Genomic DNA, 26,682 nt, shown 5'->3' on the forward strand with positions numbered 1-26,682 from the left:
CGGCGGTGGTATGCGGCAGGATACAAGGCCAACGCATAAGTCACGGTGCTTGACAGGGCATCAGAGGAAGGCAGGAGGGTCTGAAAAATCGCACTGGGTGACTTCACCCCAGAGGTGAACAACTTGTTTATTCGACCTGTTTTTAGGACTCCATGTTACCCTAATCCCTTCAGAGAGTGGAATTCGGCGTCTGTCGGAGGTTTTGGCAACGAGGGTCCATTCCTTGCATTGCTTTGGGGAGCCTTTCGCATATCTTCCCCGTTTGTTTGGCCAGCCATAAGAACAGACTTTTGTTTAAAAAACAGAACAATTACCTTTGGCCCCGATCGCAGCTCCGTCAACAAGGCCGGGCCTCTGATCGGAACATTCCACGTGTGCTTAGAAGCAGAGGGGGGCAGCCAGGCTGCCATTGATTTAGATGCGGTGTCAGCAGACGGCACCAACTCCGCGCTGGGCGCCGGTCCTCCCTCCGCCCCTGCTATGGCAACGGAGCAGACCACACATTTGGCGCCCCTGTGTTGTGTGACAATTCCCGCGGATACTTGTATTTATGGATTTCGTTTGTCTCTTCTTCTGTGTGCCTGTCCCACCATGTTCCCATGTCAGGCTCCACCATGCACCGATAAAGTTGGTCCCTGGAAGAAGGAGCAGGAGAGAGGTGGAAGAGATGTGGATGCAAGAGGGGAAAAGAAGATGCAGGAAGAAAACAATAGTAATTGCATTTATATAGAGCTTACTACTCCTGGGAAGACATTGAAACGCTTTAAGTCTGCTGCTTCAGAACCAGAGCATTTATTACCTGCTGGAATTAATCTTGCGTTCCCAAGCAAACCATTCCAAGCATTCACTCCAGTTTCTTTGTGGCAGATGAAATTATTAAAAGATGTTATCATTAGTGGGAGTTGGGGGGGAGGTTTTTTCCCCCTCAAATATAGGCACATATTTGATGGGATTAATAGATGAGGTTAGGTATTGTAAGGTTGCAGGGAGATCTCTTTGAGAGAAAAAAATGAAAGATTGCGGTCTTTGTAGTTAATTGTGTGCCAATAGCAGAAATAAACAGAAATGAAGGAAACATGCAAGTGACTTAGAGAAAGTTGTGTCCAGAGAGAAAAGGCACACTGAGTATAGGAAAGAAAGAAGAGGGCCATTTGAAAGGAAAAAGGAGAGATGACAATCAGATTTTATGTAAAGATGAGTTTTTCATGGCAGATGTTATGAATACAGAGGATGATTTAGAGATAGCTTGCAAGTGAAAGAAGGGACCAAGACCAAAACGTAGACAGGGACAATATATGGCCATCACAAGGGCCAGAATCATGCATAGAAAAGCTTGAAGAAACCACTGAGACTTTCCTTGCATAATACTACTACTAACAGTAAAAATCCTCAATGCATTAATCATACTTTTGATGATCTACAGATTACAAGCGTAGAGAGACTTATTTATAAATGTAACCAACTGAGTTGTTCAATGAAGTGCTGTCAAATACTCTAGTTTTCCCCTCACCAATGATCTCTTTTCACAAAAGTACAGTACAGCAACTCCGGTCATTGTCTGCGTCAGTGCCCCAGAAACATAGTAATTCGGACCTGGCATTACCGTTCAGGTGTAAATCAAACCAAAAGTAATGAGCAACCTTCTATTTTAAGAATCAAATATTTGATATTGTACAACATCAATAGACAGGCATAGTAAAAGCTGTGGCGCCTTGTTCATTTACTTATATATTTACTTTGTGTATTACATAACACAAATTGGCCCAAATTTGGGAACAGAGCTACTTACACAGGTAGTAGTTCCACAATGTATCACTTGTTTTAAACAAGGGTTATAGAGTATATAGAAAAATGTATCTTAGGATTTCACTCAAAACTTATAACAAACAATGAAGGCTAAGGAATACAACGATCAGCATCTGACCACTGATCAGTTTATTTATTTTTATAGTTTTATATAGCGCAAACTTGACCCGGGGTCACAGAGCACTTTACGGAACGTGCATAGCAACCTTTACAGACAATATACAAGGAGAATAGTAAAATACATTTACAGACCATATACAAGGAGGGAAAAAGTAAAGCAATGGTATTAAATACAATAGATTTACAAGCACAGCACAAGCAATGTGCAGGTGAAACCTAAAAGCAAGGCAAAAGAAGGAGAAAGCACTCAGAAAAACAGGGGCAAAAGGCAGGAGGAAGCAGGCGAACGAGGCACAAAGCAGCAGAGATCGATGGATGTTACAATTTAGTGATGGTTGACACAATATGAGGCTATGCTAAATGGTACTCAAATTCAGGGACCATTTGACAGCAATAAACAGGAACCCTGAATTGCAAATGGTACCCAGATTCCTAAAACTGGATTTTAGGTTTCAAAAGGTCTAAATGCCTGTGGATATTTTTTTTGTTCAGAGTTCACGAGTGGAAGCGGCATTGAGAAAGTAGAAATGTATTTGCTTTTTTGAAGACATCATAGGAAGTGTCTGCCTGATACTAGAAGGAATTGAGTTCCATAAAAAAGCCTGTCAAAGTTTTAGATATTCTGATGGACATAGTTTCCGGTCCAAGCTTGTCAGTACTCCTATTCTGTTGCATTTGCACCATATTCCGCCATGGACTGTTTAATACTAACATATGCCTCAGCCTTATCATTTCTTCCGCTCTAGGGTTATGATCCGAAGCATTCAATTCCCTTTCAATACCACGTTTGAAGCGAATGGTTTGATTAGCTGAACATGTCAAATAGGTGAATTTCTTTGAAAAGCAATTTTAGCTCCCACCAGACTTTCACCTGGAAAAAGATAGTAAAAGAATATCAAAAGCGTTGCTTTCCGAATATAACTTAGCTAGAATGCTATACATTTGAATAAAAATTGCACCTGAAAGGAGTGCTAAAAAAGTTTGCCCATATGCAGTGCCTCAGAATTTTTTTGATTCCATTGGAGACATAGCAGCAAAGCCAACTCTGCAAATTATAATGAGAAATAAGTGCTGTGGCAAACACTTCTCTCAGGGCTCTGGAACACAAGCAACTCCAGACCAGTTTCTGCCTTGTTAGGCTCGTCAGTAGGGTAGTTTGGATTCTATATAACAGCAACAGCTCGCCAGATTGGTACCAGGTATCTTTTCCTCCATAGTCTTGTTTAATTTATAGCAAGAAATTATACTTGTTGTATGCATTTGTAAAGTAATTTTGACTTAAGAGACCTCTGCCAAAATCAGTAACACAGTAATGTGTTTAGGTTCAACTAGAGAATAACTTTCAGGTCCCAAGGTCATTCAATCTCCAAATCTGAGGAGTTAGTGTGGAAAGCCTTCAGGAAAATCAATATTAGGGAAGATTTTACCTTTGTTTACGGATTGAAAGCCTTATTTTCTAAACGTAGGGATGCGAGGGTGAACCCCTTCTTTCTCTCTGTGAGAATTATTTGCACCTTCGATAGACCTTAGGAAAAGGGAGAGTCCTCACGGGTTATGTAGTATAAATAGTAAAGCCACACTAGTAGCTGTTGTGTGCTGTGAGGTTAGGGTAACCACCTCCTTCCAGTTTCATTATTGACACTATTTCCAGTTCTGAACTTTTCTGTGTTCATCTAATGCATTCTGGTTGTTGTAGTCCTCTTTTGCTTCTATGGAGTTCGAAGTTCAGGACTGGAGACGATGTCTGCAATGATCTGAAGTGGGGCGGTTATCCGGCAAAATATCTCCCTATTTCGGGTGCAGGAAGGACTGCTTATGGATCTGAAGGAAGGTCTTCGACACCCCTATTAGTTTTTCTCCCTAAAATAGACGACTACTAACTTTTGTGAGATTCTTTGTGGACAGAATACCAGTCCTGTTGGTGACCGGTCATTACTCACTGGCAATATAGTGTACGCAGAGTCGCAGAGAAACAAGGCACCTGACAATGTAGTAAGGGACCTTGGTCAACGCTCTGTAAATAGTGCACAAACTAAGACACCTTACGATGGGTGATCACAGTTCAGAAACTACACACATGGAGATAGATAAGAACTAGACTACAGGCTTGGGCTGAGATGTACCAGTAATCTACGAGTTTGGACGAAGTTATCTACAGTTGGTCATCCCCGTCAAACACCCATTCGATATGAAGGCGCCAGACATTTTTATGACGGTATGCATTACCATAAAACTCTGGGACCATCAGGTTGGTCATGCAGATGCCTTCATTCCCATTGGTTACACATCAGCTCATTTGTAGGCATTCGCTTATGACCGGGCTCCTTTGCCGTCACTGGCCGTGAAGCGTTCGCCTCTCACTTTCAATGCAACAGTCCCTCTGCAGTCACTCATCCATCGCCGCCAGCCATTTCTAATCCTGTGCAGCCTGTCCAGATTCACTTTATTGCAGCATCTTTGCTGCTCCGCAGTATTTACAACACAGTATCTCCTGCAGCATTATATTGAGGAGATCAGTAACTCACAGGGACCAGCGTGCAGCGGCAACACAGTTGTCAAGGTGACGGGCTGAGAGGATAGGACTAGCGCAGCTGCCTTGGAGGTAGTCTGCAGCACTTCGCCTCTTCCAGCAGTTCTATCAGTGAGAGAGCAGTGGAGGGAGTCTGCAGCCGAACACTTCAGAGACACCCTCCTGAGCATCGTCCTTTCGTCCTCATGATAAAAGTGCTCCACACATCTGCAGCACCTCGTCAGATGGTAAAGCCCGTTGAAAACTTTACTTACTCAAAGCATCCACATAAACCATGGAAGGCAATAATAAATGCACCCGTCCATCTTGCACTTCTCACACTGAGCCTCTTCACGCTGACAGCGACAGAATGCACCGCAAGGCACATAACCAGGGCTTCCCTACCTGCCTACATGGTAGATATTATGCACAATATTACAGCTGTTCCAAAAAATGTAGTTAACAATCCGAGTGGTGCCACTCAACCAGGCCTAAGGCAGGGGATCAGACCTGATCTGGGCATCCCTAGTCCCAATCGAGAAAGCAAATAAGGGGGCGTGACCAGGTATTGAGCGGAGGCTGCAGCATTTCCTCTGATGCTGTCCCAGCATCTAAAAATTTGCCCCATATACTCTTTGACAGGCATGGAACTCCTATTGCCCCGTAACCAGGGCATACTGATTGGGGTCCAACCTTTCATGTTCATTTTGTCCATTGAACAAGCAGGTACAACCTCGATGCAGCTCAAGGTCTTTATCTACAAGTGTAGCAGGAGTACACAACTGATTAGACAATTGTCTGCCACTAAAGGCAAGATCTTAACCCATATGGAAATGTTGCTCAAACGTATAAATATGATTAATAAACAATAAAGTCCTTACTGGAATGGAAAAAAATACAAATTGAAAAAAACGTTTTGCTAATCTATTATACAACGTTAAATACACATTCCCTGAGATATCATTTAGTAAAGCCTCTTTGGTGCATGGTAATATAAAAAAAATAGATTGATATAAAAACATATTACGCAACATAAAAATAAATTAAGGGCATGATCTTTTTTAGACAAAAAAATGAATCACAAATATTCACCCACAGGTACATGCGCACTTGCATTTGTACAAATTTACGACTTTCACAATTCACAAGAGTGTACTGAAGCAAACCTGGAAACCAAGCACCTAACAAACTTTTGTGAATTCCATTTTCGCATGAGCAAATTTCCCTGCGTTTATTTGCTCATGTGAATATCTGCTTAGCAATGGCAAATTCACTTTCCCTACGCCTCCAGCTTTCCTCTGCACCCTCGAAAACGTTTTCCTCTTGCCCTTGTCAATAGTACACATCTCACCTTTTCCAGAGTGGGAAGAAACTGGAGAGGAGTTGGTGAATATCCTTAAACATGTCAGTTTATGGGTGTGCGCAGACTCGCAGGGGTATTCCCACCTGAAACAGCTTCTACCCACCTGATTCCAACCCCTCAATGTAAATTCGAGGTCAGGTGGCAAAATCGAAGCCTAGCTACAAACCAAACCCAGCATTACCAGAGCTGCTATAATCCCAGCACAGAGCCATTAAGAGCAGTACCACAGTGTGTCCCTTTACTGCACGGCAGCAAGAGGTACAAGTGGATTTGTTACAGGACAAATATATGTCTAAAGCATGCCGCCCTTTAGGAAAAGTTGACATTTTATAAGCTTCTACAACCATGCCTTTGATACACAGTGCTCCCTGTGACAACTATGAAGGTCTGCATATTGCTTGTGTACCTCAGGGTGCCAGGTCAGAGAATGCTCTGAAGTGGCACGTTTGCGCTCAGGGCACAAGTCCTAAAAAAGGAAGTGGAGGGACGCTAATGTCACGACAGGAAGTGATGTCACGAAAGGTGGCTTGCACCATCAGACTTATTGCCTCCCCTCGCTCACCCCTTAAATGCGATTGCATCAGAGAAGCCAGCGCGTAAGCAGCGTTCTGAATGAGCTTCGATCTCGCCCCAGAGAGGCCAAAGAGTGAATGTGTGGCTCCATTTGCTCCAGTTATCGAGCTCCCGGTAAAATAAGTGGGGGGACGCCGTCCACCCATGTGGTACCCCACTCGAGCCCTGTTTGCGCTATATAGAACACCCAAATGCGTTTATCTGATGGCTTATTGATGCAGGGTGCCTCTTGTCCCGTATGCATTATGCACTGCCTTGCTGTGCCATCCTTTTTGCTGAATGTGTGCAGAGGGGAGGTCCGGTTGGCATTCACATCTCAAACTACTAGTTCTAATGATCCCCACACAGACACCAACCTGCCTTTAGATTGACAGCTAGGCTGAAGGCCTGGGATTCCTTGCTTCCTGTCATGGATACGTGTTTCGTTCTTCCTTAAATGCATATTCAATCTGTAAGTGAGTGTTTTTACATTCAAGGGTTTGGAGTTGCACAGGGATATGAATTAATAAAGTGATGTGAGTCAGGGCGCACCGGGTGCCAAGGCTAAATATAGCATCCAGCATCACTCATCATCTGCCCATGGTGGGAGGCAAACTCATTCATGGCTCGTGGCAAAAGATTGCAAGCACCAACTCAAATCAAGGCTCTTTGAGAAGAGAACAGAGGTAAGTGAGGGGGAGAGAAGGAAGGGGTTGAGAGCAGGAGAGGAAAAGTGCAGCGGGAAGGAGAAAACCAAGGTTCATTATAAAAACGACTGTAGTGGGGGGGATGAAGATACTGCTGATGTCGAGCAAAGACTGCAGAGGGATAAGAACGGGCAGACCAAGGGTTGAATGCAGAGGGGAAAGGATAGACCAAAGAAAGCAGGAACAGAAAGGGTGGATCAAGGAAAGAACGAGTAAGAAATGACAGATGAAAAAGCACAGAGATGGGGAGAAACAGACCAAGGGAAGAAAGCCAAGGGGAAAGACAGGGCACGGAGAGCACACAGAGGGAGGAAAGAACGATTAAGGGAAGAAGATAGAAGGAGAAAAAGCAGATCAAATGAGGAGCACAAACAGGGAGCTACACAGCAAAGACAATTAAGACCACAGGTAAGGTACACAGGAGGAGGAACAGCTAAGCAACAAGAGCAGAGGGGGGGTGGAAAGAGCACATTGGAGAAAGGACCATACCAAAACACGAGAACGAAGAGAGAAGAATGAATCAGGCGAACAGAGCACAGAGAGAGCTAACATTTCAAACAGAAAGCACACAGAAAGTGCACACCAAGTATAGAGGACTACAGAATAGAACTCAGGTCCTCATGGAGTAGTAGTCAGAGGAATAGAGCACTGAAGAAGTAACAGTCCAGAAAGGAGCAGACAGGGGATGAGGGGGCAGAGACAAATCAAAGGAAGAATAGGGAAAATTGAACAGTTCAATATCTTTCAAGAGATGAGCCACCAAAGAAAAGAAATAGGCCAAGATGTTTTGAGAGCAGGCGAGGGATTATCAGGTCTTAAGAGTGTCAGATCAAATGGACAACCCTTTTAATCAGAACCCTCTTTTGAAGGAGGGTCATTAATGCTGGAATATGGTGGGGGCAAAGGTTAACTGAGATTTTTTCACATATGGTTTGTGAAGGATGCAAGACATACGACAAGCTGTTTAGATTATTTTCAAAAGAAGGGATGGTGATCCTTTGGTGATTAGATGGCCTGGGAAGTTCCAATTGTACTAATGTGTTAGGACTCCTCTTGTGCAGGGTAATGCAAAACAGGATATTATTTGAGGACAATGAATTAGGACAGAAAAAGTTCAAGGGAAATATCAATTAGAGATGAGAGATCTAACGGAAAGAGTTTGTGAAAGAAAGACAGACTGTAAGAATGTTTAATAGTGATAATTCGGCTCAGAGCATCTCTCTGTGACAGCAATACTGGTTACACATTTCCAGGCAAGAAAAGGTTCTCAAAGGGAATTGGGAGTAGGATACCCTCGTTGGAGTATTTCCAATGAAGCTAAGAGTTGGCTAGGTCTTTGAGTGAGATGCAAGCTTTTGTAAGGGAGATGGAATGGGAGGGTATTTAGGGCAAAAGTGGTGCTCAATGCTGGACTGGAAAAGAACATAGGTGCAGGCACCAAAATAAAATTGGCCTGGATTAACAAACCAGATAGCTAAAAAAGTGGACTACATTTCCAAATCGGGCAGTTTTCAACTTGTATAGAAATGCTGTACAGGTGTTTTGCAAAGTATGGGAGACACCGTGCATTTATGCAAAAAATGCGAACACAGCCAACACACCGATGTGCGAGACTAGCCTATGTGTCACAGTCGGACTGTCATATAGGCCAAACCGATCCTACTGGTGCTGAATCTTCCCCAGGAGTAAAACACTGAAGGGAAAGTGTTGTGAGGATGAGATGAGTTTGTGATATTTGAGAACAGCCATGCACTGGAAGTGTTCCAGGTGAAAAAATATTTGGAATGAGAGTGGGGTTTGTTGGGTTGCTTGAGGTTAAAGACAATGTTTCAGAGTATTTGAGAGGTCAGGACTAAGGGTCCAAATTGTTGCACACCTATTAATAAAGACTTTGTGACCATATGTTCTCTCATATTATGATATTAGGAGTGTGCCACAAAGGAGTATCCTCTGATACTCTGTGAAACGGTACAAACTTGCACTTAGCGACAAGAGTTAGTTCCTCTGTCCACAGCCGACTGGTGTTATGAATTGCCTAGATCATTAAGCTGTTTTCTTATGAATAATGGTTGTTTTAAAATCAACCTTCTTAAAATTTTTATTTGCGGCAAAAATTTGTTTTTTATTGTCAATTGCTTAAACAAACAGTTAAAAATAAGTGCCCAGGCGTTTGTGAATTCTTATGATAATCTACATGTATATGTCAAATCACAAATTAGGTATTTCTACTGTCAAAATTTAAGAAGTGCCAATACGTTTCGGACTGCAATTGGTTCTTCATCAGGGGAGCTGGTGCACTTTAAGACGTCTAATGAAAAACATAACAAGAACCATATATATATTCAAACTAAACAATGAGGTCACTTAGTTAAAATAAAATTACAGAAAAAATGGTAAATAGATAAGCTTGATTAACAAGGTGAAACACCAATTCAATGATAACAAGAGCATGTAGAGCGCTACTGCAATACAGCCAAAAAGACTAAGCATGCCTATGCAGAAGAAGCAACATCCATGTTGAAATAAAATGAATGTTGGTACCCAAGCAAAGGAAAAAAATACCTAATAGAAGTAGTGGTTAAGTTATTAGTGTAGGAGTTGCTTTAAGAGAACATTATGATGAAAATATAGAATAGTTTGTTGTTACAGAGATTGTATTAAAAGAAGAAATACCGAAATCTTTATACAAAGAGAGCTGAGATAATTGACAGATAAAAAGTAAAGAAAAAACGTCCACTTACAAATTCAACAACTTAAAAAAACGTGTGCAACCCCAAACTCTAGAATTGTAACCCCATGCATGGACACAAATTTACCACCCCAAAGTACCAGATGCAGAGAGTAAACGTCTTCTGCTCAAGTTGAAAAGACGCAAAACACAATACCAACACCCATCCCTAAAACTGCTGATCACTTCCTGTTGTATCAAGGGGTGAAAATGTGTTCCTTCATTTGAGGTAGGCCCCCATTCACTCTCACTCATATAAGTGCAGCATTTACCATAAGAAATACTTGAGGCTTGATGAATGTGAGCTAAACAAATACCCAAAACAGTACAGAAGATAGCAAAGCACAAAAAACAAGCACCAGCAAAGCCAATCACTTAGGAGTGTGTGTATATTGAAAATATCCTCACAGGTAGTACTACTAACTACAGAGAACATGTGCAACAAGGCCCTGAGCAGACAAAGTCACCAACAGACACACACAACAGGCAGAGCACAAACTGCATCACGTGCACCGCACAGTGACATCAGTACATGGTACCTCCCACATGACAAAACGCAACACTTGGGTAGAACGGACTCTATCCTTCCTCGTAAACAGAACAAGCAAAGTGCAAATAAATGAAGAATGATAAACTTGTTTTGGCAAAAGGCACGACATATCTGTCAACGTTGAGGCTAAATGTCACCGAGTACCATGGCGACCTGCATTCGCACCCATGAAGAGCAATGAGGGGAGAGGGAGAATTGTGGGACCCTCAAGCCCCTCAGATAAGGCTCCTCGGTTTAACGACTCATTCAGCCGCCGAGGCGCTCAGTCACCCGTATACTTGCGGTGCCAACGACAGTGATTCTATTTCCATCATAGAGGGGCTACTTTGCGATTGAATCAATCACTACACCATGCCATAGTGTGAGTCACTACAATGAAAGCAACAGCAGTGCTCTTCGGCAGCAAGGCCAGAAGCGGGGGAGGCAGGGATTCGACTCGTCACTTCCGAGACTCTCAGACGTCACTGCTGCACGTCCGCCTTCCTAGTCACGCCACGAGCCCCCCATAAACCAGGCAGGGCAGATGGACCCTGGCTGAGCCAAGCCAAATAAATATACATTAAAAGCCGCCTTCGGCCGGAATCTACAAACGGTTCTAAATATAACAGCCTAGGTTGTCCGGTATTCGTGACCTTGCTGGCTACACAATACGTGCATTAACGAACAATCTAGCTAGCTCAGCGGGTTTAGGCCTCTACATCGTATAATCGAGCGTTATCATGTAACACAACGGCAGGTATTTATTTTGAGGTCGGTCGATTTATAGTGAAGATGAGAGAAGTTGCAAACGCATCAAACATGCGACAGCGTAAGGACCGTGCTCCAAGTGCAGGGTTTGCTCCCCCCCTTTTTTGTAGTTTTATATATCTCGAACTCGACCAGAAGGTATCAGAGCGCTTTACATGAGCACCAGTTGCATGGACGGATACAGGAACGTGTGGAAATGCAGAGCTGTGCCTTGCGGTTAAATCCATACTCAAATTATGTGTGGAAGGCGTCCGGGACGGGGGTAGGGAGGTCCCGGTGCCGCCACCTGGCCTGGGTGCGCCCCACACGTCTCGGCTCCCGGGCCTGGGCGAGTGACAGCGGCAGCTTTTATGCCTTCCTTCCTCCTTGCTTGCGCCCAGGCCGCAGAGCGGAAGCGGAGAGAAAGCGTGGCAGCAGGCCAGGTGAAACCAGGGCCGAAACCGCGGCCCCTCTCGGAGGGGTCAGAGAGCGCTTCCGCTCACTGGCGTGCCAGCTAGACGGTGGCGACGAGGGGCGCAACATGCCCGGGCACACACCGTCCTGCATCACCCTGCACCCTGCAGAATGGAACAATTGGCTTTTGTGGGACAGTCTAGGCAGACTTTGGAGGGAAGGACTCCCGTGTCTATTGTCGGGGGGGAGGGGTAGGGGTGCAGAAGTGCCCGGCAAGGGGTCTTGCACCCAATCCGAGGGACGCAGTCGTTGTTTGTAGAGGTGGCTTTTCGCCTTCAACAGGAAGACGCCATCCGTGTGACTTCCCGTCCATTCCACCTGTCTTGCTTCCTGGCTCAGGGCACCCTGTTTCACACTATTCTATTCCACCCATGTGCAGAGGTATCCTCAATGTGCACAGCCCTGAAAGAAGCAGAGTTTTCTTTTGGAGAAAGCGGATGGTGCCTCTGAAAGCCTGGAGGGGCCGGGGTAGAGTCATTCACATGCTGCGCAACTCCAGCATGCGACTGGCTGTGCCCAGGCCTGTCGAAAGATCTAGAACGGGTCTGTAGTACACTGACAGAAGGCGTGCGCGCTTGAAACCCTGTAAAAACTGTAAATGGCAGGCGTTACTGTTACTCAGTTTAGTAGTACTTCATGTAAACACCTCCTAAGAAATGATGGTTGTGTCGGCCTTTCCGGATTTCAATTCAAGATCTGGAGATCATTGCATGTTTCAGCGGCGAGTGTTAAACCGATGTATCAATTGTAAAACGTGCTGCCTTCTACTGTCCCAATTAAATGTGACTGTCCCATTACATCTCAGATGGCTACCACATACCATACTGTTCAATCTACAGCAGTGATACTCAAAGTACAGCCCTGGGGCCGCATCGCGACCCTCCTGACCTTTACATGCCGCCCCGGAGCAGCAGCAGAACTGGGCTGCTGTTTAGTTGACTCAGCATGAGCATTAAAAGAATGAAATATACCGCAAATACTTATTTAAAGGTAAATTGTAGTTAATCAAAAGGAAGGAACTAGGCCCTGTGAAATAACAGGAATCACGAAGGTGTGCATCAATTATTGTGATGGGACGCATAAGTCAGAAGATGCTATCCCGAGGTCTTCTACCCATATCAGCTAAGAAAGTGCTTAAGTACCACGCAGAGCCAGACTGAGAACCAAAACCAGGCCATGCAAAAACGTTCAAACCCGCCCCCCTGTACGAACCATGTGAGTGTCACAAGCAAGCCTGCCTCTCTCCCGTGGATCTGAAGACAAAGATCTTTCATCAAAGGAGGTTTTAGGAAAAATGGGTCTAAATGATGCAAATTACAGCGTGGTTTATTAAATAGATTAGATAAAAAGCCATCTGTACTGCAAGCAGCTCTGCAGGAGAACTAATGAAATACTGCAACAGTTCAGACTCTGCAGCAGTTCTCAGCAGCATAATTGCACCACAGCAGAAAAACAAACTCCGCCATGGCTGGTCCCAAGCCCAGCTGCAAAAAGAGGAGGGTTAAGCGTTTGGCTACCTACCCCACTAAGTACAAAAATAGTATTCTAGCTACAAAAATGTGAAACAAAAGACCAAGAGACATTCTGGCCTTTGAGTATAGCAGAATCTCCTGCAGGGAGAGAGATGACGCCAAGTGGTAAAAGCTAGAGATCCCTGGCATCCACAAAGTTGACCCACCTGCTTTCAACCAAGACCATCTGCATCGGGACATGAAACATGAGGCCCATGTAGGAGACAGGTAAGACAGCCCAAGGGCAGCAGAGATGAAAAGATACGACTTTGCCCTGCTTGGCATCAGTGAAACCAGATTGATACAGTTCGGTCAAAAAAGACTGGCTCCAGGAGGAATGCTTCTGTATTCTGGACACAAGAAAGAGAACGCCCCACATCCTTAGGAAGTAGCACCGAAGCGAACACCTGCAGTCAACAGGACAACAGAGCACTGACTGGAAGGGAAGCCACTGTCCCAGAATTATCACAGCAACCTTCCACTCAAAGAGAAAGTGGATCAACAGGAATGTGTACTGACTGATGGACTATACCCCCAGGAAGGGTAGTAGGCATAAATAAGAAAAACATACAATCTTAAATAAACCATGTGACAGATACAAAAAAAACTCTGTGAAAAGAAGGCAATCATTTGTATCACTGATGATGATTAACTAGGACAATTTTCCAGGCAGTACAGTCCTGAAAACTGGCTACCTGTCATGGGTGCAAGTTTAAGTCTGTAAAGTAAGCTGAGCACTCTGTAGGGTGTGGACATTGGTAAGGAACGCGGCAAGAATAGGGCCTCTGGCGGTCTCAGGGCTGGATCTCGATACTCCAGCCCCAAAAAAGATCGCAATTTGGAGCCCACTAGGAAGTGCCAGTATGTACAAATTACCAGCCAGTCCACTACGTTTGCACACATGTGCAACTTGCAAATATTCATATGAAAGGCAGAAGACATATCTGCTTTTCTGCAGTGCAACACTTTGGACACATCAACTTCAAATATTAAACATTTAACTAAGCATGACTTAGTGCTCTCAATACTCTATAAGACTTGATTTTACGTTGTATTTTGTTCTTACAATAGTTGTGTCAAAGACATGAGAATTTAACGTTGATTTGTTTAAAGAGTACATACTTCCGGTACTGGGAGTTAGCAAATGAACCTTTACATTTTCTGCTGCGAGCCCCTGCAACAGAGAATTAACTATTATGTAATGGATCTGACACCTCTTTATGTCCCTGGGTAGCAATATTTGATTCCCAGGCCTTCCTATATGATGCTATCCCAGATCTGATAAAGTTTGTGACCCTGTACGTAAGCGGACATCCTTAAACCAAGGAAGTTTCTACAAACACACCTGACAGGTGTATAATCTTTTATGACAACAGCCATTGTTAAGCCCCAAACACTCCTGTATGACTCTGCAACCGACCTGAAATTGGTGTATAAACTTGCATGAGTAGGGACACTTTTAAACAGCAGAACTTCCTGTATGATGCTGTTAGAAACCTGGCAAAGGTGTGTATCCTTGTGTAAGAGCTTCCACTTAAAACTGCAGGGCTTCCTGCCTACTGGTTCAACAGATCTGTTAAGGGGCCTGTGTCCTTGCGTCATAGCCACGCTGCCATCTTTTAACTCCTTAACTTCCTGCATCGGTTTGTGTCTGTGTGAGCCTCACCATCTTTAAACCTGTTGCCTGCCTATATGATGCTGCAGTGTATTTGATAACAGGCTGTGTTCTTGCACGAGAACTACCATTTCTAACCCTCCAAACTTTCCGCCAGAGTGCTAAAACTGTCATGATAGACGTTGGTGTGTCCCTGTAGGCGCATAACTCTAAAAATCTGGGCCTTGCTGCATGCTGTGTCTCAAATTTGCATGGCGGTGTCTGGCGTGTACATGCCCTTTGTGTCCTATATAACTTGAGGATTTGTTTCAAACTCACTATAAAGTCCTATAGCTCACTCCAACGGCCACAGATACACAAAGACGACTTCCTTAAGGTGCTTTAAACAACTTTCAGGGAAAACTCTTGAAAGAAAAAAAAGTACTGTGTAGACTGGGGAAGTACTATCTGTCTTTCAACCCATTGCCTCTAGTTCATTCTTGAAATCTCAAATGTGAGGAACCACCATTTATGTGGCATGTGTATAGTGTGAGTCTAGCCATTCGGCAGAGGGCGGGACAATGGCAAAGCCAAAGGTCTAGTAAAGGAGTGATTGGAAAGGTGTGTGTGGGGAAAGGGGGGAGGGGCTGGAGGGCAGAACTTGACTGTTACGGCCTCGTGGTGTAGCACCCTTTAAAAAAGTGCATCAAGAGCTATTCTATATATTGGAGTAGGCCTGGCTGGGCAAGGAGAATATTGCAAATTCCTGCAGGTCAACCCGTTGTGTTTTTGTTAAACGCATGTAATTGTCAGCAACAGCTCCGAAAGAAATACATAAAACAGGTTGATGGTTCAGGTAGGCTGTGAAAACCACAAGAAGGGTTAGGCAGTGAGACGAGGAGAACAGGCTGGCAGACATGTCAATAACAAAGTGGCTACTAAACACAAGCACGTGCACATCTACTGAATACCACAGCAGCACTGCACATTCCCCAAACCACTGCGCTAACAGCTGACCATGGGTCGCCGAAAATGTACAATAGCTGCTTAAGCGGCATCTGCAACTACACTCCCTGGGTGTCTAACAGTCTTTAATGACAATCCCACACTCCCAAAGAATCTAGAATTATGCGGTTAGGCTTCCTTGCAACCTTGACATCGGCAGTCACACTGCAAGCGTATCCGGATAAATACAGCCACATACTACAGGGACATTTACACACCTACATTTCCTGTCTGCGGAGATTACATCATCTAGTAATTCCAGTGTGTTCACATGTATGGTTGCATTTCACTGACAATTCCCTTGTATTAAGACATCTGGGACAGTGCTTTCAGTGCATCCAGGATCCTACAGTAACAATGCTTTGGCAGGCAGCCATCTAGGCTTACATTCCCTTTGTAAGCAGGCGCTAGTTACATTCACTTCATAGACAGGCCTCTAGGCACTGTCAACTGTGAGGACAGACGTCTAAGGTCACACCCCCTTGGTAGGGAGCCTCACTGGTTACATTCTCTGGGTATCCCGGCATCCTACGCTACCCTCCAGGGGTATCGTGGTACCTACACTGAAGGAGACCCCGAGCCCTTTATAAGGCTGGGGCCGGAGACCCCACCGGGTCACCTTGGAGGGGACGAGGTGTCGACCACCTTCTGCATAGATATTTGAGACTCTGCGAACAGCGGTCCTGTTGCTGTTTTGGAGGGAGGGGGGGGTGAAGACTTGGAACATATGAGAGTGGGGGTGGGTGTCACACGCTTCAGTGGGAGAAAGCCTTGTGGCAGATTAGGAAGTGGGCGTGACCGGGTCACCGGCCAGAGGCGTCCACTGCAGGGGAAGAGGGGGCAGTCCTCCCTTTAGAAGTGAGAGGGGGAGGAGGGGGGCACAAATTAGTCAGTACATGTGAAGACAAATGTGTAAATTGGGATCCCTAGACTTTGGAACAATCAGTGTCTGACAACGGGAGGGGTGATATCTGAGATGATGGGGGGGCATATGTAAGGATAGAGAGAGATACTCCCCCAGAAGGAACAGTGAAGGCACGCTATACAACCCTGCAGAATGGAAGAGCCGCAGCGCCTAGATTCAACTTCAGAGACCGTGGGAACTAAAACCCACCCTGTGCTCTCCAAGTGAAATAATAAACACACCTCGCGCTCTCCAAGTGAAATACGCAGCATTTTCAGAGAGCGGTAGAACTGTCTTGCGAGCCCAACTCCCCCCTCCCGAGCCAGGAGTTTACAAGGGAAGTCATCACCCCAGGCAAGCCATGTCCGAGAGCGCCAGCATTGTCCGGGACATCCCGGGAGCAGTGTCTGGGAAGTGGCAGCACCCCTCCCCCGCAGCCGGCCCAGTGAACACAGCACGTCCCCCCAACATCACATGTTTACTCTGGTGGAGGGCTGAGTCTGACGCGCGATGGTGGTGGTGGTGGTCACCCACTTACCGTTCACGTCCGCAGCAGCCGTTCCTTCATCTCACGGGCGGGGGCGGCCGCAGACAGGCCCGTCGGATCCGCAGACGAGGGGGTCCCAAGCGTCCCTTAAACCCCGTTTCGAGCAGTCTCCACAAACTCCTGACGGGCCAGGCAGAGGCGTCCTTCTCCGGGCGCAGCGTTGTCTGTGACAAGAAGGGTGAAAAAAAGCAGAGGAATGTGAACTCTGCAGGCAGAGCACAAGTTTAACACGAGAGGGGCCGCCCCGTCGCCCCCGGAGCTCCGCCCCCGAACCAGCCCCCCCAGAGGAGGGCAGCCCACAGGCGAGAGCCGAGGAGGGAGAAGAATGGGAAAGAGGGCACGACTCGAGGGACGCGGCTGGGGAGGAAGTGAGAGGAGTGGGATAAACGGAGAGCCGAGGACAGGGAAAAGAAGGAGAACGGGGAGGAAAACAGGGGGGAGAGGAAAGGATAAACAGAGGAAGAGCGCGGAGGAGGAAATCGAAACTACCAAAGAGCGCCCAGAAAGCTGGGGATACAAGAGTAAAGCGGATGAGTAAATAGAAGGGAAACAAGAAGAGAAAGAAGAGAAAAGGAGAAGAGAAAGAAGAGAAAAGGAGAAGAGAAAGAAGAGAAAAGGAGAAGATAAAAAGAGAAAAGGAAAGAAGTGGTGAGAGAGCAGCAAGAGGCAGGGAGAGAAAGGAGGAGGCGCTGGAGAGTGGAAACGAGGAGGCTATTGATGACAGGAAAGAAAACTAAGGGGATATGAGAGGAGTGGAGAGACATGAGATGACGAAGGGAAACAAAGGGAAGCTAATGATCATTTACGTCAGAGACAAAACAGGACATGGCAGGTGAAGAGAAACAAGAGAGGGAGAAACAATGGAAACAAAAGGAAACTGAAGAGGAGGAGGGGCACGCGTGAGGCGTGGTAGACACAGGAGGCTGGGGGTAAGGAAAGGAGGGGAGAGGAAACAGAAGGGCGAAGGGACTGAACACAGATGAGTAAAGAAGAATGCTAGGGGGCGGAGGGCACATTGACCCCGCGCGGGGGCGGACGGACTATGCAAGGGGCTGCATACCTCTAGGTCTATAGATAGAGCGGTATCCGGTGACCACTGTGCACAGAAATAGCGCCTGTGCAGTTGTTCTAACTTCCACCCCGCGCCCTGAAGGCGGGTCCGCGCATTGGCTGGCCATGTGTACAAACACCTCATCCCACGGGGCCCGCCCACTCACTGGTGCGACTGCACCGGCTGTCCCAGTCACTACCGTGACACACCTCCGGCGCCTCCCGGGCCACGTGGACACGGCGACCGGGCGTCTACTGTTCTGCACGTGCAGCAACATGCCCTGGCAATGCCAACAGGTGCGGCTTGTAAATGAAAGTACCTCTCAGGCACTCAATAATCTAGGATACATGCACTGTCACTCAACCTTGCATCCATTCCTTCTCTCTTACTTGCATTCACCTATTTATATAACCACAGTAACGCACCCACGCACACCCAACAGCAATACTCAAAATAGATTAAAAGAATAAACATAAAAAATGCTGCCGCCTAAATTTACGGAGCATATGCTTGCAATAACAAATTCAATTCCAATCCAATCCAATCCAAAAAATCTTTATTTCGGTCTTTTAGACAATAAAAGATACAATAAAAACATTCAACATTAAAAAACATTAAACACATATCATAAAAAATAATTTCCTTGGGAATCAATTCATAGAGGGGGGTAGCATTAGAGTTCATATCAATGTCAGTCTTTTAATAGTTTATTCCTTATCTGCCACATAGCCATTATGTATTTGGCAACTGCAAAGACTATGTGGGGCAGAGTACAAGTTTTCAATATTCTGTAAGAGTGCAGATGGCTCCTTATGCCCAAGTTCCTACATAGTGGCGCAAGCCAATATTTCCTTGGTCTATTGTAGGCTGGGCAAAAGAACAGAACATGAATTTCCTCCTCATCATGATTGTTGCACCCTGGACAGGTTTTATCATCCCTCTTAATCCATTTGCAGGTAAAAGTTTTAATGGACAGAGTGCCTAATCTCCATTGGATGAACAATTTTCGTGCTAAAATGGGGAAAATGATGTCCATAAAACCTTCAAATTGGTAAGAATTTTTGGAATCCAGAAATCGGTCTGTTAAAATGCCATTATTCGGTGCAGTTACCAAAGAGAATAAACTTTTTTCCTTGTATATTTCCACCAGTCTTTTACGGGAAACCCTTTGGCAGCCCCGTTCAGGAACCTCCCATAACTCTGGGAGTCACAGTTCTTTCTTAATGAAGACCAACCAAGGAATTCTGTCAAGCTTGTTCAGGTTCATTACATGAATGAGATCTTGCCTATAGTGAGCAAGCTCGCTTGTGGTCCAAAGCCTGTGCCAGAATCTTAAAGGCTTTAATTCCAGATCATCCACTATGGAGGGGAGACCCACGTCTAATCTCAAGGGGAGCAGGGGTGTGCCACGGGGGAGGGCTAGGAGACGTCTAAGAAAAATATTTTCTACACTCAAAAGTTCTGTCCCTGCTTTATACCCCCATAGCTCACTTCCATATAAAGCGGCCGCTTTAGCTTGGGTTTTATACATTGCTAATGCCGGGCTAATGGGTTTAAAAGTTGAAGTGTTAGCGACCTTCAAAATTGCACCCGACAGTTCAGACAGCTTTAGCCGGGATCTTGCTTTTGGGGATCCCAAGAAAGGTTCTCATGTAGGGTTACACCCAAATACTGAAAGGTTTTTACCCTTTCCAGTCTTGCTGGGCCCAAGGATGGGTTAGGTCTAGTTTTGGGGGAGGGATTAAATATCATGAATTTGGTCTTTTCTGTATTGATCTCAAGACCATGTTGTCTACAGAAAAGACCAAATCCATCTAAAATCCGCTGAATCCCCATCGGGGATTTGGAAAGCAGGAGGGTATTGTCGGCGAACATGATAGCCTGTACCCTCCGTCATTGTCCCTAACATTGTCAAGATGAGATATGACACTGTTAACAAAGAGGCAAAACAGGGTTGCCGCCAAAACGCAACCCTGTCTTACCCCTCTAAGAACTGGGAACCTAGATGATAACGCTCCATCCCTCCCACACCTGACCTGTGCAATTCAATTCAATAAAGCAGAAGGTGCGTGTCTCGCAATGTTAATGCACCCAGAGTATCACTGTTTTAAAGTTTCATCGCAGCTGTTGCCCCTAGAGCCAATGTTTTGGTAATTTCGAATGGTAAGTAAGTGATACATTATGGATAATACCATTCTAGGATGGACGGAGGAGTTACCATGAGGGATGTGGTGTACTGTAAACAAAATGAGTGGCAAGCAAGCGACAATTAGTACTGCCTGGAGATCAGTATGCTCTACAAAATGAAAATAAAAAGAGTAGAAAGAAACAAATGAAAGGGAACGTATGAAAGGAAACAATGGAAAGCTAAAAGATTGGTTCTCCAGCCCAGGCACAGAAACAGGCTCATTTTCAGGCAGATATCCACATGCAATCAGACAATGATGTCATCTCGGCCAGAGAGAGCCCATGGCTAAAGTGAGCTGACCCAATACCCTAATGTAAATGCCGTCATGAATGGAAGCTGAGTGTAAATTACACTCATGCAGACCAGTGGCAGAAGAGGGCCCACACAAAATCCATTTACGCGGCAGCGGAGGAACAAATTATACAACACGTTTGACTAAATTGTGCACCACGAGATGGCAAATTATACAGCATGAAGCATATTTTGTTATAGTACTTACTATTGTAATAATTGTTGCTAGAATCTCTTAGGAAGGCCTGACAAGCTCAGTTGCCTGTAAGGAACTTGTAATCAAAAACATGTCATTTAAAATACATGAATATATAAATATACTTAGGGGGCCACTAATTTATATGATTCCACAGCAGGAGCATTTTCTGCATAATTAGGATTTGCCACACAATCCATCATCTGTTGCAGAATTTGTAAGATTTTAGCAAAAATTAGTTTCTAGCTCAAATGGGTCAAAAGTTACTAGGAATGCAGCAACATGTGTTTCTTTGCAGTGAAGGATGACTGGTCACCTTTCAGTTACTTTTTTTCTGAATTTGGGTGGGAAACTGGTATTGGTGAGGTGAAACCATTGCCCCTAGACAGTGTTAGCATGTGTAAAAATGACAAAGTACAAATATGGTAAAGCTAGGTTTGTCAAAGGGGATGATCAACACCAACATACTTGCCTCAACGGTAATATGAGATTTAATCTTACCAAATATATGTCTACAGGCTTTACTACTGTGCAATAACAATTGATCCGTAAAAGCCTAGTAGCTTTATTATATTTGTTTCATAATAAATAATCAGACCATCTGCTTTTGTCTGAACTTTTCATCACAAACAGATCAGACCTATGGCATATGAAATAACATTTCACAACGAACCAATCAAGCCTAAAAACACAGTGGTTTGCGATTTTCCACTCAGGCTCCTCTTTTTTGGAATTCCCTCCCCCCTGCACTCCGCCTCCTCCCATCCTATGTTCAGTTTAGAAAACCTCTAAAAACCTGGCTCTTTTCATTAGCCTACGACTAGCCCACTCCATCTGTACTGGCTAGCCTTCCCACCCCAGCGCCAAGAAACCGTAGGTGTACGTGCGCTTTATAAATCCTATTTTTCATTTCATTTCATTTCAATCAGGTTTATACATTTTAACATCAGCTAGTCATCATACACAACACATACTGCTTTTGAGCATCTACTTTCCCAATAGGCATTTATCTGGTATACCGTAATAAAATTACAAATACATACAAAAAATGATGTTATAAAATATAAAGTCCCATCTAAAAGGGCCTAATAAAGATTACCATAATGCAAATCACCTTTTCCCCCAATTTAATCAAGTGGGTCACCAACATCAAAACCCTTGGCTACTATGGTAATCTGTGAGAGTCCAAGTACCAAACTATCCACCCTTAAAAGCCTGTTGCCTTTAGCAAATGCTTTTCACAATAAGTAAGTCATGGCTACTGGCTGTCATTCTCTTGATTATTAAACAGATCAAACTTCTAGAATCTGACATAACTTTTCCCAATGGAAAAATAAGGCATACAGCCTTTACTGCTGGTGTGACAACACAAACCAACACTGGTCTACTGCACCGAGCATAACATGGCAATCATCATGCATAAGGTTATACAATCACAATTATGAACAAACTTACAGTAGTCAAAACAATATACAACATCTCTCTAAAGAGCCTATCAATGATTGTCACATTTAAAATCTTCTCCTCCCAGGTTTTGTTGGAAGGGCTGAACACCAAAATGCTTGTTTATGACAGTAATGTTTAAGCCTTCATGTAATATAATACCTGCCTACATCCTGACTTTATCAAATACTTTCACCATAAATAAGCTAGGCCTATTATCGTTGCCCTAACTTTTCGCAATAACCATGTTAGACATAGCATCAGATAAACCCTTCCAGAGTGATCCAATCAGAGCTGTAGCCTTTATTAATGGCGCCATCATAACCATTCAAGGCCCACTGTATTGATTTCCCACAAGGCAACAATCAGGCACACATGGTCATAAAGCTAGTGTACACAAAATGATAGCTACTAAAGCCAAATATTATCTTTCCTAAAATAGCCTAACAAGGAATATGACCGTGCAAATCTCCTAGTCTCACAGTTTGTAAGAAGGGGTAACCAACACCAAAACCATTACCTATTATAGTAATCTGTGAGATTCCTTGTAACAAAATACCTCTCTGCCAGTTTTAATACAGAATAAAAACAATCTACCCTGAAATGCCTTTTGACTTTTACATATGCTCTTCATAATAGATAATTTCCATAATAAACAGATCAAGCCTACAGCTGTGATAACTGGCTTGCTTTTGTAACCAACTTAGTCCATCTGTATTGAGTATGAGCTTCGACACAAGTTAAAACGTGCAATAGAAGAACTCTTTTTCATTGGAAGCATATAACTTCTGCCCAATCAAATGCAGTACTTAAGTTAACCAAGATGTGGGCAGAGCCTAAGACCCTCTATCTGTACTACCTCTGAAAACTACTTTCTGTTGATAACATAATTTTACATGACAACTGCTCTGTAAAGTCAGATCTAAAAGAAGCATCTGCAATGCAATATGTCTCACATTTACACAAGGTTTAGCTATTGGCATTGTAAATGACTATGCCTTTTATTTATGTTTTGGTTTTTAAAACATAAATGAAAGGCATTGTCATTTACAAGGTCAATAGCTTAAAATCTCATGAATGTGAAACCGATTACATTCCAAATGCGTGAAGACATCGCTGAGTTGCCCCCTTCTGCCTCCCATGGCTCATGAAGAGCTCACCATTTGCAAGTTAAATAAACTAAGCCAGGGGTCACAACTGCACACGAGAGACCCTCCTGCAGTAACAGAAACTCATTAAAGAAAATAGTGCTTACAGACTAAAGAAGAAGTACCGTGTGCCGAAGTAAAAGGGCCAGTACTCATGGGAGGTTACAAATGAAAACAAGACGGTACTAAGGAGGGACTAGCATGCCTAATAACAAATCAGATGGCAACATTTATGAAGTACAATGGCACAAGCGAGTGACAAATATGGGCGGAGAGTGAGGCGGAGCTTCAAGTACATGCACCAATATAGCACGGCTTCCAGATCAGCACATGCGCTGCCAAGGCTCGACCTAAAAAGGCACACAATCAAGAGAGACAGACAGAAGTCATTTAGGAGAAGCAGGATGCAGAGGTGAGGAGTGGAGGGTGTTCGCACTTAGAACTCTTCTGCCTGTGAAGAATTAATAGTAAGAATGGGGTACAGGCAGTGTCTAAGGCCATGAAGAAAGAAGGTTGAAAAGGTCAGACAGACAGAACCATTGAGCTTATGAAGAATGAAAGGCGAGAAGGAGGACAGGCCTACAAAATTATGTGGGCGCCATTTTTATATGGAATAGACCACTTAAAAAAAATTAGTAGCACAAAAACGTTTTTAAAATGGACAGTAATTGGCTGCCTGGCCTTTGCAAATAAATAAATAAAAACTAGATTAATTAAAGAAAGACCGCTGGAGGGGGGAGCAGGGGGGAAGGAGGAGGCTGGAAGCAGGAAGCAATGGGGATCAGAATCCTGGGAGGAGGCAGCAATGGCGAGTGGTCGGGAGACAGCAGCAATTGGGAGAGGGAGGGCGGGAAGAAGCAGCCATGGGAGAGGGAGAGTGGGAAGGGCCAGCAAAGGGTGTAGGGCGGGTAGGGATAGTAAAGGGGAGAAAAAGGGTGATTGGTGCAGCAACAGGGAGCAGTGGAGGCGTGGAAAAGCAGCACTTTATGGAGAAGCACACGAGTGAGAAAGCAATGCTGGGCGAGTGCAACATGGAGGGGGATGGGAGAGAAGCACATGGGTGAGAGAGCCCAACGCACATTACACCAGAGAAGAGGAAGATAAATACTTAAGGAAAACAGCTGGAAAACACATGCATTCTCATGGAGTGTTTAACCAAAAAGAAAAATGTTCTTTCTGAAAATAAGCGGTGAAAGGACACAAGTAAAGAGGGTATGCTGTAGGGGAGGGATAAACATGGAAGGACATGGCAAGCCAACACAAGGCAACAAATAAAAAGCAATCAGTGAGGGGAAATAAAGCCAACCAATAGTAAACAAAGGGCAGGCTCTAAGCCCACAGTAAATTCACTATAGGACTTTCACAATCAGACAGTTTGTCCTGTATGGTAGGCTCAACCTAAAAATGAGTGTCAAGAAGTAGGAACAGGCACAATCTTTGAGTCTGAGAGAATATAGGATGAGGAGGTGGAACAGGAAGACAATCTGGCAAAATGAAAGGTCGTGGTGGGAAGCAAGAACTGTCAGAGCCATAAGCTTTGACCCCTTGAAGGAAGAAGTATGAAAGTCTGAAGCAGGGCCACGTCTTGCGATGGATAGCGGGGTAGGGATGGAGCTATGAGGAAGGTATGGCCTGTGTTAGATGGAGCTTAGAGCCCGCCCTTTGATGCAGTGATGAATGAAGAGTCATGGAGGGGAGACAAAGTCTGTCCTTTGGATGGACGAGGAGAGATGACAGAGATTGTGATGACTGATCTTATAGGTGGGAAGAGACAGGAACTTTGACTTTTGGGTGGACACAGAGAAGAAGCAGGGTGTGAACTCTGATGAATAGACAGATGGTATCTTTGATGACTGAAAGGGCAGTGTGAATAAAATAGAGAAACTCTGAAAAGCACAGAGTCTGATTAATGGAAGGAGCGGGCGAAAAGAAAAGACGGCTGTGAAGAAGTAAGGCCCAGAATCTGATGAATGGAAGGACACCGTGACCGGAAGAGAGAAGAAGAGAGGAACAGGCGGCCGGGGACATGATCTGACAAAGTAAAGGAAAGGTTGGGAGAAAGAGCAGAAACAAAGTCTGAATGGGAGGAGAAGGTGGGAAAAAGAAAGGAGCTGCACAGAGGGTGTAAGTTTGGTGATGGAAGGCTAGGGTAAGAGGAATACAGACGCTGTGAACAACAAACGGCCAGGATCAGACAAATAGAAGCAGAGAGGGAGAGAGAAGTAGGGAACAGCAGAAGTCCAAAGACTGATGAATGGAAGGATGGGGAGAGAAGATAGTCTGTGAAGTACAGAAAGCCAGAGCGTGATGAATGGAAGGGCAGGGTAAGGAAGAAGCGGTGAAGAAAAGGGGGGCAAAATCTAATGAATGGAATGACAGAGGGGTGGGAAGAGAAAAACTAGGAAGAACAGGGGTTCCTACTTTAATGAATGGAAGAACTGGGTGGAGGAAGAGGGTCTCTGCGAAGAACAGAAGGCATACATTTGCTGAATGGAGGGATAGGCTGAAGATCAGGGGGCAAGAGTCTTGCTGAATTGGAGCTCATGGTGAGAGAAGAGAGAAGCTGTAAAGAGCAGAGAGCATGAAAGCTATGCAAAAGAGAGGGCCAGAGTCCGATGCATAAAGGCAGAGGACGACAGAAAGAGAGATGCTGTAAAGAGTAGAGGGCTGCAGGATAGACGGGGTGAGAAGAGAGAGGCTGTGAAGAACAGAGGGTCGACTCTGATGGATGGGAGCACAGGTTGAAAGGAAGAGAGAGAAGCTGCGAACAAAGGAGCGCCAGTCTTCGATTAATACAAGGACTGGAGAAGAGGAAGACAGTGCCTACTCTCTATGGGCAAATAAGGACTAAAGGGGAGGCAGACCCTCAGATTAGGAAGCAGCCACTGCAGTAAATGGAGGAACAGGGTGAGAGGGCGGGATCAAGGGCCTGTGACACAAGAACCCACAAGCAGATCAGGGAGCTTGTGGCGTAGCACACCGCAAAAGAGATACAGGTAATGACTGCACTAACAGTTGGAGGCGGCAATTCCACTTAACCATTTATATAAGATTATCACAGAATCCAGAAATGACAATATGCGTTTTTAGGTTTATACCAACAGAACTGGAATACAATATACCAGTCCCTCAGCTGCACACAGGAACTGGGTACTGGACAACAGTAGTAGTGGTTTTTTAACCAACAGAACTTCACAATTCTGTTGCACATTTATAGTTCAAGGTCCAAAAACCTATATAATACGTTTAGAACCTGTAAGCATTATTTG

At 44.7% G+C, this 26,682-nt stretch overlaps 1 protein-coding gene across 2 annotated transcripts in view; it reads right to left on the reverse strand.

Annotated features, from left to right (window-relative positions):
* The window catches only part of PEAK1 (pseudopodium enriched atypical kinase 1), a 720,838-nt gene that overhangs the window by 153,486 nt on the left and 540,670 nt on the right, over positions 1–26,682 (reverse strand). For both annotated transcript variants that reach the window (XM_078685075.1, XM_078685076.1), the window contains one exon: positions 17,088–17,260. The gene's annotated coding sequence lies outside the window, so the exon portion shown is untranslated. The remainder of the gene's footprint in view (positions 1–17,087; positions 17,261–26,682) is intronic.

This window comes from Lissotriton helveticus, chromosome 3_2 (genome assembly GCF_964261635.1).
Source record: "Lissotriton helveticus chromosome 3_2, aLisHel1.1, whole genome shotgun sequence".
Lineage (NCBI taxonomy): Eukaryota > Metazoa > Chordata > Amphibia > Caudata > Salamandridae > Lissotriton > Lissotriton helveticus.